Source organism: Pseudorca crassidens, chromosome 9, assembly GCF_039906515.1.
Source record: "Pseudorca crassidens isolate mPseCra1 chromosome 9, mPseCra1.hap1, whole genome shotgun sequence".
Lineage (NCBI taxonomy): Eukaryota > Metazoa > Chordata > Mammalia > Artiodactyla > Delphinidae > Pseudorca > Pseudorca crassidens.
This window is the reverse complement of record NC_090304.1, coordinates 49,048,042-49,063,181: the sequence shown is the minus strand read 5'-3', so window position 1 is coordinate 49,063,181 and position 15,140 is coordinate 49,048,042. Positions and strand designations below refer to the sequence as shown.

The 15,140-nt window shown below is 40.8% G+C and overlaps 1 long non-coding RNA gene and 1 pseudogene across 1 annotated transcript; one reads left to right on the top strand and one right to left on the bottom strand.

Moving 5' to 3' along the window:
• The first annotated feature begins 4,711 nt into the window (after positions 1–4,711).
• Positions 4,712–9,511, top strand: LOC137231308 (uncharacterized). The gene is made up of 3 exons (XR_010946449.1): positions 4,712–4,823; positions 5,949–6,054; positions 9,452–9,511. It is a non-coding gene; the product is annotated as an uncharacterized lncRNA (long non-coding RNA).
• Positions 7,219–8,959, bottom strand: LOC137231307 (olfactory receptor 51I2-like; annotated as a pseudogene).
• Positions 9,512–15,140: the final 5,629 nt, after the last annotated feature.

Below are 15,140 nucleotides of genomic sequence, written 5' to 3'. Positions count from 1 at the left end.
TTAAATGCAAAGCACCACAGACATGATTTTTGTTGTTATTGTCTAACATGTTGTATATCTCTAAATCTTTCACTGTATATTATTCCTTTAATCTTCACGATTATCCTGTGATGTAGACCCCGAAGGGATTACTATCCCTACTTTAGGGATGATGTAACTGAGGCTCAGAGAAGAGACTGGTTTATGTTACTCCCTTGCTTAACACCCTTCAATCATTCCCCAGTGCACTCTGATAAAATGCTTGTGATATGATGACATATGATGATATTGACCCATCATTTTTAAAAAAAAATTTTTATTGGAGTATAGTTGATTTACAATGTTGTGTTAGTTTCAGGTGTACAGCAAAGTGAATTAGTTATACATATACATATGTTCACTCTTTTTTTTTTTTTTTTTTGGATTCTTTTCCCATATAAGCTATTGCAGAGTATTGAGTAGAGTTCCCTGTGCTATTAGGGTTCTTATTAGTTATCTATTTTATATACAGTAGTGCGTATATGTCAGTGCCAATCTCCCAGTTTATCCCTCCCAACCCCTACCATCTTGTATCTGCCTAACTCTCCACCCTTATCACGTAACGGACTAACGCTTGCTCAGTATTCTTTAACGACACTGACCTTATTTCAGTTTATTAAAAAAGCCAAGTTACTTCTTCACTTTGGGGCTTTCCTGTTCATCCAATATCCCTCTCTTTGCTTTTCTCATGGCTGGCTCCTCAGTCTTTAGATCTTAAATATCATTTTCCCAGAGACCATTTGCGATGACTCTCACTAAGTAGGTGCCCAGAGCCCATTATCCTTACCCCACACGTTCTTAATTTCCTTTATACCATTCTACACATTTTATAATTTTATGATTGCTTCTTTCCTTGAAATCTTTTGTTCTCTCTTGCTAGACTGTATGAGCCATGAATAGAGCAGCCATATGGTTTTATTTGCTGACACATAGCTCTTGCATAGTGCAGTGCCTGGCACAGAGCAGATTCTCAAATATTTGCTTGTTTGAATAAATAAATGACAGAATCAATAATCAAACTACAAACTCATGAAAGAGAGGAAATAAAAGAAAATTTCTGTTTCCTTTTCCTCCAGATACTAGGATCAGTGGTTGATTTTGAAGAAGAGTGTGGTTGAGGTCTTTCCAGAAAATAATGCATTATAGAATCAGAAACACATTTGATTTATGGATGACTGGGCATAGAAGAAATTTCCAATGAAGTGTTTGGTTAAATGTCTGAAAAAATGAATTCATAACAGGTCAACAATGAATCTCAGGTATTTGGGTCTATCCATACTCTGCTTTGAGAAGTGTGATGGGGGCTCTCACAGACACTATGTGTACTTACAATCTTACCATTGGATGATCTGCTTAGAATTAAAGATAATGGATGTCTTTTCATCAACTCATTCTATCTGCCCAATATGCCTTACATCTGTGCTCTCCTTCCCATTTTTCAGCCCCTAATTCAATTGCTCATAATCTCATCATTTCTCTTATGGTTTTCTTAGGGTGGCTGCTTGGCTGGTATCATTTCTCTCCACCGCTCCCCTCCTCTTGCAGATTTCTTGAACTGCTTTAATCAGCTCAATTTTCCTAAGGCACCGCATTGAAATTGGCATATCCCTGCTCCACTGAACTTCTTAATCATTCTCTAGGCCAGTCCATCAGTGCATTCAGCTGGAGCTCTGTACTGTCACTTGGATGTATATTCCTTCAAGGCTCTAGCATCTCTGGGGCAACTGCAAGGGCAGATACCCTTGGTTTTCTTTCCATGGTTTGTAATTTCTGGAGTAAAACTATCATACAGCATGAAACAGATATGATGCATTTCAACTTATTTTAATGTAGAGAATTAGAGAAGAGATTTCTGGACCCAGCTATGCCACTATATCATTGAGTTGTGCTGGTTATATAAGACACATATTAGAAAGTAGTCAAGTTTTGATGAACAATGAATTCCCTCAACTCTGAAACAACATCGTGAGACAGATGTTTCTCCATGTATATCAGTGAAGACACTGAGGCTTGGAGAAGTCAAGTGTCTAGTGGGGAGAGAGCGTAGAATGATCTAATCTTGGTTCTGTTTGCCACAAAATACCTTGTTCTTCCAAATCTGTTTGTCACAGATTGCACCCTGGTGCCAGGCTTACTAAAAATTTGTCAGTTTCTCCTTATGGTGCTCAATTTCCTCACCTGTAAAAGGGAACTGGACTAGATTATCCATCTTTCTAATTCTGGCATTCTATGATTGCAAGATCCAGTGGTCCTAAAATAGAGTTATTTTTTAATTTCCCACCTCTTTACTTTATTCTGTTTTTTTCCCCTCCTCTAAATACCCTTCCCCTAAGGTTTTCTTGCTCCTAACCTTTTGTTTTTGCTAAACAACCCTCCCCCACGCCCAACCATTTCTTTCTTCCCTGCTGTTTGTTCATTCATGTCTCTTAGAGACCCCATTCAATCATTCCGTCACTTACATGGTAATTTCTGCTTTCTCTCTCCTCTCAGCTAGCTTGAGCCTCCCAAGAACAGTAATTCTGATTTATATTGATAAGGCTCCATTCAGCACAATGTATGGTATATCTTGGGAATTTGGTTGTTTTGATGAATGAAAATTTTACTAGAGAGATTTGCAGACTATGCTTGTGTGTTGCCAAGCATGAACATTTCTCTTTTTCTAGAATGGCAGCCCAGAAAAGATTTTGCATCCTCAACCATTACCAATTCAGATCATCAATATAGGTGTCATTCTTAGAAATAAAGTCTGGGACTCTGAGCCTTTCTCTGAGCTAATCAGAAGCCTCAGCAAGAGATTCTCCTTGATCTCTCCCTCATTCAGAATATGAAACTACCATTGAGGATACTCAATACCCTCTGTGTCCATATTTCTCTGCTACCTCTGCCTTCTGTCATTTATTTCTATTTGACTCTTGTTTTGGAGGAGGAGAGGAGGAGGTAAAAGAGGTGCCCTCCAGGACTCTGGGCATAGAGAAGGGTCTGAGTCTCAGTCCTGGCTACTCACCCTGGCTGCTTCCCCAGGCTGTTTTGTTGTACCATATCCTATAGAAGCCCAGGAAGACCCTGCAGCCAAGACACTCCCCTTTTATGCTGCTGCAGGGAAATGCAGCCCATCTCCAGGGACATCAAGCTTTGTGTCACAGAGAAATTACTCTCTGCTGAGCTTCACCCCTGGGATGGGAACATGTGATGAGAGGGTAAGGAAGATGGAGGAGGCTGAAGGGAGCTCTCAGGAGAAAGGAAAACCCAGGGAGATTAGAGACATGAGCCATCAGAACTCTCGGGAATGTAGAGACTCTGGTTATCTAGCCCAGCCCTCTCTAAGACATGCTTTCAAAAGGTTCACTGACATGCTTCAGTGACCCATCTGTACTGTTTACCTCATTTTTAAAAAGAGTATCTTTCTATTTTCTGGAAAGAGGCAGAGTTAGCCAACATGGGGGTAAGATTACTTGTGACTAATAACTAGATGGAACCCTCAGTAGGTCATGAGAAAAGAAGCAATGCCTATGTCACAGAAGGAAAGATGCTTTTCACCAAAAGAGCTTTTAAGAACTGAAGGAACATGATGTTTGGACATGGATATTGAGATAACTAACCAAGGTTTTGGAAACCAGGAAGTGGTAAGTACTCTGAATACCCTCGTAAGACATATACACATCACAGAGTGGGAGATAAAGTCCTCAAACATTAGGCCGCCTGACACATCAGTGAAGTTCTTATAGGTTTAGTGTTCTGTGTCCTGTCAGCATACCTTCTCCAAGGCAAAAGGCATGTTATTGCACCTTGTCCTTCCTGCTGTCAGCAAAGAGGCACAGCACCTGTTAGTCTTCCTTGGATTTTAGAGAGAGCACATATACCCTTAGGAATAATTCAACAGGTGTGTAGCAGGCTGTCAGTTTTGAGAGGGCCTAGAACAAGAGAGGGTTTTGCAGCAAGTGTTGCAAAAATCTATGTCACTTGGGCCATATAACTTGGTAAAACCATGATGCCTGTTGTATCTGTGGTAAATAAATATGTGTGAAGTCTCCATAAAGCCCTAATAGGAGAGGTGCAGCACAGACTCCTAGGATTCTGGAGCAAGGCCATGCTGTCTCCAGCAGAGTCTTCTCTGTTCAAAAGACAGGTATAGGAATGTTACTGGACCCTAATAGGAATTAAACACTTGATCATGGGACATCAAGTGACTATGTGACTAAAATTGCCTATTTTAAATGGCTATTGTCAGGCCTACTCATGTCGTAAGGGTGAGTACAGACGGTACTATGAATTATACTGGTACAAGTTTAGCAGGCACAAGTGAGTTACATAAACATGTAGCCTAGACTTCCTGTCACCTGTCTCTTTTGCATCAATGCCTCTTCCTCAGCTGTACCTACAGTCTCATGGGGATTTCCCTATGTCTAACTGATGGAGGAGGAAGTAAGCTGGGCCTGATTCACGGCTGGAGTGGCCTAATATGTAGGTAGAAGTAAAACAAATAGTGCTGCCTCACTACAGTTTTATTCAGAGGTGGTCCTGTAGAATAGTGAGGAGGCCTGAAAGAAGAAATATTGGAAGATTGAAAACAAAAAAGTCTGGGGAAGATATGTGAATGGCTATATGAGAATGTAACTAAAATGTGCAAATCTATGTCTCACATTAATGCTCACCAGAGAGTCTCCATCCTAAAGGAAGCGCTGAACAACCAGGTAAACAGGATGACAGGATGACACATCCAGTGCCCAACAAGCTTCTGTCCCTCCTCACCCCAGTGCCTGCATGATGGGCCCTTATACCGAGTGACCAGGGTGACAGAGATGGAGGTAAGCAACAGTCCAGTGAAATAAACTCCCTTTCCCCAAGGCAAATCTAGTTACTGCCGCTGATGAATGTCTGACTTGTTAACATTAGATGCCAACACAAATAAATTGCTTATAAAGGTGGCACCTTCCTTAAGGAAAAGGTCTGGGTTGCTTGCTGTTGGGTAAGAAGTCTGACCATGAAAGGGTGGAATCTAGAATGGGTGGTAAAAGAGGGAAATTATGAATATTAATTTTACCTTGGGACCAGTCAGAGTAATGGGACCTCTAGATTGTTCCTCTGTAGATTTGGTCATAAATCTTTTTCCTTTCCTTCTCTTTCTGAAATTGCCACCACCGTGAAGGATGAGTGATGGATGCAGTTAACTTAGTGTAAACCTGTGATCCGAGTGATGCCAGGTGAAGAGTGTGGTGTACACCGAGCACCCCTCCCATAACCCTCAGCACTCACTTTTCTATCCCGACAGCATCCTCCTGCATCCCAATTATGAGTCCCCACTTGGAGGGTTTCTTTCCGTCACACAGGGGCAGACATGAAGTGCTAGGAAACAGCTTTCAGCCAATGACAAACGGGAGGGTAAATATCTCACCTTCCTGGCTCCACAGTGGTGATAACTCTGCAGCATATTCTACACTGTGTTTCCAAATTACTCCTTGGGTTTCACCCCTTTTATTCACAGAGGTAACACGTTCAATCACTCACCCTTACTGGTTTGCTTACTTCTCTCTCTCTCTATTTTAACGATACTTCCTGGAAAGACCTCTTGAATAAACTACTTGTAATTAAGTCTTGTCTCAAAATTTGCTTCTGGGAGAAATCAACCTAAGAGTCTTACATACAGTCCTACGAGTTTTAGACTTTAGGAAGAAGGCATTTTCCAAACTGTGTACCATTTAACTTCTCAATTTTCCTCTTCTTATCTCCACCTTGATTTCCTCTGTCTAAGAGTAGTCCCCCAAACTTTGACCAATGGTCACGGGGATATTTTCTTTAAATTTCATCACAAACTATAAAAAATAGGGGAAGAAATGAAACTTTAGGAACTATATTTGCTTAAAGAAATTATTTTGGATTTCAAGAACCTTGTTATTTCTTTTCCTCATTTTATTATCTTATCCCTCTTGTAGTGGAATGAAGGAAGTATTATTATCCCTATATTTCAAATGCAGAAACTAATACTCTGACTTGAGAAAGTGTTTTTCAAAAGAACACAGGGAAGAAAATAATATCAAGGTCAGTACTAGAGTCTAAGTCTTCTGATGTCTAGTCTAATATTCTTTCCATCGGTTCACAGCCTTTTTCAACGTAATAAAAAACTCTAAAGTTTCAGCAGACCTAGAATACTGAGTTCTCTTCTGGGTGTGGTTCTGCCCTTTTAGTCTTTGGAAAATTCACTCTGGCAAATCATCACCAAGCACAAATTCTCTGCTGGGCCTTTACTTCTAGGAGACAAATAAGAAAAAAAAAGTCCTTGATATGGGAGTCACTGTAATTTCATTATCACTAGAATATAAAGTAGAAGATAGTAAGTGCTGTATAAACATACAAAGATTCCTTTAAGATCTCACTTCAAAATCCCATTTGCTCTTTATAGTGGAGCATGACCCACTGGAAGCAGCACCATACTTGTACCCAGGAAGAGACCCAACTCCCTTTGCATATACTATATTTTTAAAAGTTCTGCTTGCTTGAGCCCTGCCTTCTACTCCAGCCTCATCTTTTGCCACTTCTCTTCTCTAATCACACTAAACCATTTGTTCTTCTAAGAAAGCAAACTTGCTGTTTCCTCCATTTGCAGTATCCTCTCCTACTCTTTCTCCACTTGCCCCAAACTACTCCGTATTCCCGCATCAGCATAATATACTCTATTTTTCAAAGGATCTAGCCCAGACAGAGCCTCCAGAAAACTCATAAACTGGACAGTTCTACTGGTTTTTTTTTTCTTACACATCCCTGTGCTTACCCTGCATCAATAACTTATTACTTGTTATCATAGCTGCCTACTTATTTTTCTCTTTACTCAAATAGGCAATGAGGTTCTCAAAGGCAAAAATTTGAGTCTGGTTCATTTCTGAGATCTCAGAAATTAGCCAGAGATCAAATATTGGTTCTGATGAATAAATGAGTGATTAATACAATAACAACAAGAGAAAACTTTTATTGGTATTTACTATATGTTGTACATTACGTTCCACACCTTGATCCTTATAACAACATTATAAGATAGACACTATAATAGTCCCATTGTAGAGAAAGCCAAAGCACACTGAGGTAAATAACTTGCTCCTCTGCTTACCCAGAATTCTGCACAAACCTTTAACAATGAGCTTATTACACTGTATTAAACACTTTCTTATTTGGGCTTTTTTTTTTTTTTTTTTTGCTGCATTGGGTCTTCGTTGCTGCCCGTAGGCTTTCTCTAGTTGTGGTGAGCGGAGGCTACTCTTCGTTGCGGTGCATGGGCTTCTCATTGCGGTGGCTTCTCTTGTTGCAGAGCACAGGCTCTAGGCATGCAGGCTTCAGTAGCTGTGGCACATGGGCTCAGTATGGTGCCTTGCGGGCTCTAGAGCGCAGGCTCAGTAGTTGTGGTGCACAGGCTTATTTGCTTCGTGGCATGTGGGATCTTTCTGGACCAGGGATCGAACCCATGTCCCCTGTATTGGCAGGTGGATTCTTAACCACTGTGCCACCAGGGAAGTCCCCCTTGGGTATTTTTCATATATATTCAAAGGTGAGATATTTGAAGGGCAAGACCATTTATAAATCATTTCTGTGTTCCTGGTACTTAACATAGGACCTGAAAGAAGTTAGCATTGAGAAAATATATGTGAAATAAGTGAGAGACTAAATAAATGAAAGTCTCTCATAATTATCTATTATTTTTTTTCCCAGATGCCCAAAAGGAAACTATGGGTGGGACTTGATCTATCCAGAAGTTTATTTTTTTGGCTTACCAAACTCTTTTCAGGGTCCCAATCCTGCAGGCATCCTGCATCATCAACTCTGACATTTCCCCCTCAGGACCCTGAGCATGGCCTCCCTGATGGGCTTGGACTTGACATTGTAGATGATGGGGTTGAGCACAGGGGGCACCAGCAGGTACACATAGGCAACAAAGGCATGAACAATGGGGAGCATGTGCCTCCCAAAATGGTGGATCATGGACATGGTGATACCTGGAATAAAGAAGACAAAGATGGCCAGGATATGGGAGACACAGGTGTTGAGGGCCCGATGAGCTCCCTGGAAGAGGCCAGCCCCAGGACCGTGGGCAGGATGAGAGTGTAGGACAGGACAATGAGCAGGGAATCTATGCCCCCAGGGGACAGTACCACATAGAACCCATAGAGGATGTTTATGGTGATGTCAGCACAGGCTCTTCTCATCACGTCAGGATGGAAACAGAATGAATGGGATAAGAGGGTCTTATTAGGGCAGAAGTTCAGACATTTAAGTAGGAATGGCACTGGGAAGAGAGACAGGGTAGCACAGGCCAGCCCCATCCTGATGATGACATTGTTTGTGAGGACAGCTGCATAGCACAGGGGGTTGGAGATGGCCACAAAGCAGTCAAAAGATATGGCCAGGAGCACTGAGGACTCCACCACAGAGAAGTGGAGGAAGAACATCTGGCCCAGACAGGCATTGAAGCTGATGAGCCGATGGTCAAACCAGAGCCCAGCCAGCGTGGTGGGCATTGTGGACAAGGTGAGGCCCACACCGATGAGGGCCAGCATAGACAGGAAGTAGTACATGGGCTGGTACAGGCTGGGGGTCCTCCTCACAGCCAAGAGGATCAGGCAGTTTCCAGTGAGGGCCGCAGTGAACATGGGGGAGAAGGGGATGGAGATCCAGCCATGAATGGCCTCCAGCCCTGATGCCAATCATTCAGAAAGCAGATGGCTGGAAGAAGAAGATGTTGGCAAAGGACTGGGAAGGGAGCATCCTTGGGGCACAGATGAGTTCTTCAGAAAGAGGGGACCTCTTCAATCTGGGCAGAAAAATAAGACAAGACAAAAGCATTGGGAAAACACCAGCTCTGATATTAGGTGACATGGGTTCACACACAACAGCAAATATGAAATGTGAAAGAGATTGAAAAATGTACTCCATCTAAAAGCAAACTAGAGAATAAGTATAATTTAAACCCACTGACTACAAAAGTAGCATTTCATACGTGAAATGCTGATCTCTTCACATATTGAAGAAAGCAGTGCTTTCTTTAAAAATGTGAGATGATCGTAAAGAGTCTAATAAAAAATGATCTATTTTTAAACAAGAAGCAGTGGCCTCATGGAAATAAATTTCAAACATACTGTGGAAGCCTGAAGGGTTGACAGCATGGGCTTATTATAACTGTTTTTCTTGGATTTTCTTTTAAATCTCAATATAAAACAAAACAAGTAAATAAGCAAACAAAAAACTCTTTAAAGGTAGGTTAATAAAAGAATATAAGGGAAACAGCCTCACAAATATCTTTTAGCAGAGATGAAAAATCCACCAAAAATAGGTCAGAGAACTACAAGGGACTTTAGTCTGAATCCTGCGGTCTACAGTTATGTCATATCTAGCCAACATAATAAACTCACTCTGAAAGTAGGACTGACCTCTCTTTTTTTCTTTATTTTAGGAGGGTGACAAGCATTGTCCCTCTGGAGCAGAGGATTGTGCATATTCTGGTAGAAGCCTTTTAAAGAAAATGCAGTGAAGTAAAGTTGCTGACAGTGTAGTTCTGGAGTCCTCCATCCCTTCTCTCTCAGACACTATTTCTAAGCAACATCAAAACCTGATGGAACTCGTTCCATTCAAAAACAAATAAACAGAGAAGTTCCAACACAGAACTTGTGCAGACATATTTTGTAAACAATTATAAGGGATAAAACAAGTTAAAGATATGTAAAAATACTCTTTGAGATAAGGAATTATTCAAAAGAGAGAGGAAAATTTTTTGAAATAAAGAAATCATGAACCAAATTAATTTTTTTGATATTAGAGTATAAAATGGGTTGATAATAAATAAGGAAAATGAATACCAGATGCCGAGAGAACTTGACACTTCCCCTCATCTACTCTCTCTCTGCAGAGACTACGAGGGACAGCTCTCTCTGGAAATGTGGACTGGGATTCCACTTCTTCTCTGAGTTGTAAGCTTCCTGACCCTCAGGAAGGTAGCCTCCTTCAGCCCCTCTTTTCAAGATGGCACTACTGTCTCCTATTGTTCAAGACTGGTTATGTCTCTTTCTTCTGCCTGACTTCCAGACCTTTCCCACTGTTACCTCCACCTGGATGGTCGAGGATGAGGTGCTGGTGGCCACCCATCCTGGAAGTGGAGAAGAGGGTGTGTTGAGGGTCCAGGTTACTCAACCTGGCTGTTGTCCCCAGCTGTTCTGCCACTCCACATCCTGCAAGAGCCCAGGATGTCTTTGGGATGTTTAGCTGCAGTGCCTATCTCCAGGGAAGGCCAGGCTTGAGCCACAGAGGAGTCACTCCACTCAGGTCCCTGAGGAGTGAACAAGTTCAGGCTAGCTTTTGGAACCAGGAAGTGGTTGGAGGAGCCAAACAATAAGGGGGAAAATGAGACAGACTCACAGAGTCTACAATACCCCACCAAGTTTGAATGATCTTCAAAGACTATCTGCTTCAACAGCCCATTTGCATTTGAAATCCTTCCAAGACAACATTCCTGAAGACAGCCTCCTCTTAGCCAGGCCCCAGGACGAATCTGGCAGGAGCAGCCAGTTTTTGTAGAGGGTGGGGGCTATGGAGTGGTGTGTTGGGAGCCTAGTAGTGTTGGCCTAACCCAGGCAGGGGGAATCAGGGAAGCCTTCCTAGAGCAAGTGGGGAGAGGGCAGACTTCTGAAAGACCCACAGACCCTGTTCTAAACTCTCAGGTCTCATTCTGGGACAGACTCCAAGACTCTAGGCTTGTAGCTCCAGGCTGGAGCTAGCACAGACTCTGCTCACACTCCTATCCTGGGGCTGACCTGCTGAATCCAACAGGTTCAAAAAGGAGGGAACTTAGTGGAAAGTATATGAACTGCAGAGCCATTAAGAACTGGTTCAGTGCTTCCCTGGTGGCGCAGTGGTTAAGAACCCCCCTGCCAATGCAGGAGACACAGGTTCAAGCCCTGGTCCGGGAAGATCCCACATGCCACGGAGCAACTAAGCCCGTGCGCCACAACTACTGAGCCCGTGTGCCTAGAGCCCATGCTCTGCAACAAGAGAAGCCACCGCAATGAGAAGCCTGCGCACAGAAATGAAGACCCAACACAGCCAGAAAGAAAGAAAGAACTGGTTCAATTTCTTCTCTGTTTCTTGCTCAGTTTCTCACCACATACAAGTTCTATGTCCCTTCTTTCTCACTTTCTTGAGAGCTCTACTCCAAAATAGCTCTGACCTCAGCTTTTTCCTATATCAATTTGGACTACACTCATTCACCTGGAGCTGCTTTCTATGAAAACATTTCACTTTTCTCCTCTTTGATTTTGGCTGCACTCTCCCATCTGAACTGGGCCCAGTCTGTCTCCCTTTCTCCTCCAGAGGTGATCAGTAAACTTAGGAAAAATTACTTAACTTTGAAATCTTACATCCAAACAAAGTCATGGTCATTAACCTGAGCTGAGACTTTAGCAGTACTCCATAATTTTCCTTTCAGTTTTTAAATTGTCACCATTCTTCTCAAGCTATTTATCCAACCTGCCATCTTACTCTCCGTAGCTAATTTGTTACTGTTCCTAACTTCACAGTGAGAAACAAAGGCCATCAAGTGTGCCATCTCTAAGAGTCTTGCCCAGCCCATCTGCTCTCTTACCTGCTTCCACTCCTACAGCCACACCCTGCCAGAGAGACCACTCTAAAGCATGTGTGTTTCATGTCAACCCCATCTCCATCATTTTAACCACTTCTTTGTTGGCTGCCCATCACTTACAGCAAAAAATTCTGAATGCCATAGCAGAACCTAAGACACTTCAAGATTTTTTAAAAAATCTTTTTGAGCAGTTGTAGATTCATAAGCAGTTGTAAGACTTAATACAGAGATCCCATGTATCCTTCACTCAATTCCCCCAAAATTAATATCTTGCAAAACAATAGTATAATATCAAAATAAGGATATCGACATTGCTACAGTCATGATACTTAAAATTTCCATCATCACAAGGCTCCCTCATTTTTTTCTTTTATGGCCACGCCCACTTCCCTCCGTCCCCATCCCCTTTTTAATCCCTAGCAATCACTAGTGTGTTCTTTATCTCTATAATTTTGTCAATGCAAGACTGTTATATAAATGAAGTGATACAGTATATAATCTTTTGGGATTTTTTTCTCACTCAGCATAATTATCTGGAGATTTATCCAGCTTATTCCATGTATTAATAGTTCATGCCTTTTTAAAATTGAAGCATAATTGATTTATAATATTGTATTAGTTTCAGATGTCTGACATAGTGATTCGATATTTTTATACATTACAAAATGATTACCATGATAATTCTAGTTACCATCTGTCACCATACAATGTTATTGCAGTATTACTGACTATATTCCCTATGCTGTACATGACATCCTCATGGCTTATTTATTTATTTATTTTTGCCGTACGCGGGCCTCTCACTGTTGTGGCCTCTCCCGTTGCGAACACAGCCTCCGGACGTGCAGGCTCAGTGGCCATGGCTCACGGGCCTAGCTGCTCCGCGGCATGTGGGATCTTCCCAGACCGGGGCATGAACCCGTGTCCCCTGCATCGGCAGGCGGACTCTCAACCACTGTGCCACCAGGGAAGCCCGGCTTACTTATTTTATAACTAGAAGTTTATACCTCTTAATCTCTCTTACTTATTTCACTCATCCCTCCACGCCTCTCCACTCTGGCAAGCACCAGTTTGTTCTCTGTATCTATGACTCTGTTTTTGTTTGTTTGTTTTGTTTTTTAGATTTCACATATAAGTGAAGTTATATAATATTTGTCTTTTTCTGTATGACTATTTCACTTAGCATGATATCCTCCAGCTCCATCCATGTTATTGCAAATGGCAAGACTTCGTTCTTTTTTACGGCTGAGTAATATTCCATTGTATATACCACATCTTCTTTATCCATTCATTTATCAATGGACACTTAGGCTGCTTCCATGTCTTTGTTATTGTAAATAATGCAGCAATGAACATAGGGGTGCATACATCTTTTCAAATAAGTGTTTTTGTTTTCTTCAGAATAAAAACACAGAAGTGGAATTGCTGGACCATTTGGTAGTTTTAATTTTAATTTTTTGAGTAACTCCCATACTGTTTTCCATAGTGGCTGCACCAATTTACATTCCCACAAACAGTGCAAGAGGGTTCCCTTTTCTACACATCTTTGTCAACAGTTGTTTTTTGTTGTTTTTGTTGATAGCCGTTCTGACTGGTGTTAAGTGGTGGCTCTTTGTGGTTTTGATTTGCTTTTCTCTGATTATTAGTGATGTTGAGCATCTTTTCATGTGTCTGTTGCCCATCTGTATTTCTTTTGAAAACTGTTTATTCAGGTTCTATGCCCATTTTTTAATAAGTTTGTTTGTTTGTTTTTATGTTGAGTGTATGAGTTCTTTGTATATTTTTTGATATTAGCCCATTATCAGTTACATCATTTGCAAATATCTTCTCACCATTAAGTAGGCTGCCTTTTGGGTTTGTTGATAGTTTCCTCTGATGTACAAAGGAAAGCTTTTTAGTTTGATGTAGTTTTATTTGTTTATTTTTGTTTTTATTGCCCTTGACTGAAAAGACATATCCAAAAATTATTCCTAAGACTTATGTCAAAGAATGTACTGCCTATGTTTCTTCTAGACATTTTATAGTTTTAGGTCTTACATTTAAGTCTTTAATCCATTTTGAGTTTATTTTTGTATATGGTGTGAGAAAGTAGTCCAGTATGATTCTTTTGCATACAGTTGTCCAGTTTTCCCAACACCATTTATTGAAGAGGCTGTCTTTTCTCCATTGTATAATCTTCCCTCCTTTGTCATAGATTAATTGCCCATTTAAGTGTGGGTTTATTTCTGGGCTCTCTATTTTGTTCTATGATCTATGTGTCTGTTTTTGTGCTGGTACCATACTCTTTTGATTACTGTAGCTTTGTAGTGTAATTTGAAATTAGGACATGTGATACCACCAGGTTTGTTCTTCTTTCTCAAGATTCTTTTAGTTATTGGGGGTCTTTTTTGTGTTTCCATACAAATTTTAGAATTATTTGTTCTAGTACTGTGAAAAATGCCACTGGCATTTTGATAGGAATTGTGTTGAATCTGTAAGTTGCCTTTGGTAGTATAGCCATTTTAACAATATTAATTCTTCCAATTCATGAACACATATATCTCCATTTGTTTGTCATCTTCAATTTCTTTCATCAGTCTTATAGTTTTCCAAGTAAAGGTCTGTTACTGTACTTCCTTGGTTAGATTTATTCCTAGGTTATTTTATTCTTTTTGATGTAATTGTAAGTGGGATTATTTCCTTAATTTCTGCTGGGACTCAGAGCATGGGGATTTTGTGTGTGCTCTTTAAGAGCAGAGTCTCTGTCTCCTACAGCCCTCTACCTCTCCCATATGCAAATCCCACTGGCCTTCAAAGCCAGATGTTCCAGGGTTTCATCTTTCTGATACAAGACCCCTGAACTGGAGAGCCCGATGTAGGACTTGGATATTTTTTTTCTTGGGGAGAACCTCTATTGTGATTATCCTTCTGTTTGTGCATTGCCTTCCCAGAGATGTGAGTCTTGACTACACTGTCTCTGCCCCTCCTACCCATCTTATTGAGGTTTCTTCTTTATCTCTTTAGCTGTGGAAAATCTTTTCTGCTAGTCCTCAGGTCATTCTCATAAATAGTTGCTCTGTAAATAGTTGTAATTTTGGTCTACCCGTGGGAGGAATTAAGCTCAGGGTCTTCTTCCTACTCCATCATCTTCAATAGTTTATTCTTTTTAAATGACTAACAATATTGTAGGGCATGTTAAACTGTTTGCTTAACCATTCATCTGTTGAAGAACATATGTGTTGTTTCCAGTTTTGGGCTATTATTTTAAAGTTACTATAAACATTTGTGTACAAGCTTTCAGTGCAAATAATTCATTTCTCTGAGATCAATACCAGAGTGCAAATGCTCAGCCATATATCAGTTGCATGTTTAGTTTTTTTAGAAACTACCAAAATGTTTTTCAGAATGACTGGCTATACCATTTCACATTTCATCAGCAATGAATTAAGTATCCAATTTCCCCACATCCTTGTTAGTATTTGATGTTTTCATATTTGTAAAAACAGTTAGTCGTTCTAGCAGATGTGTGTTG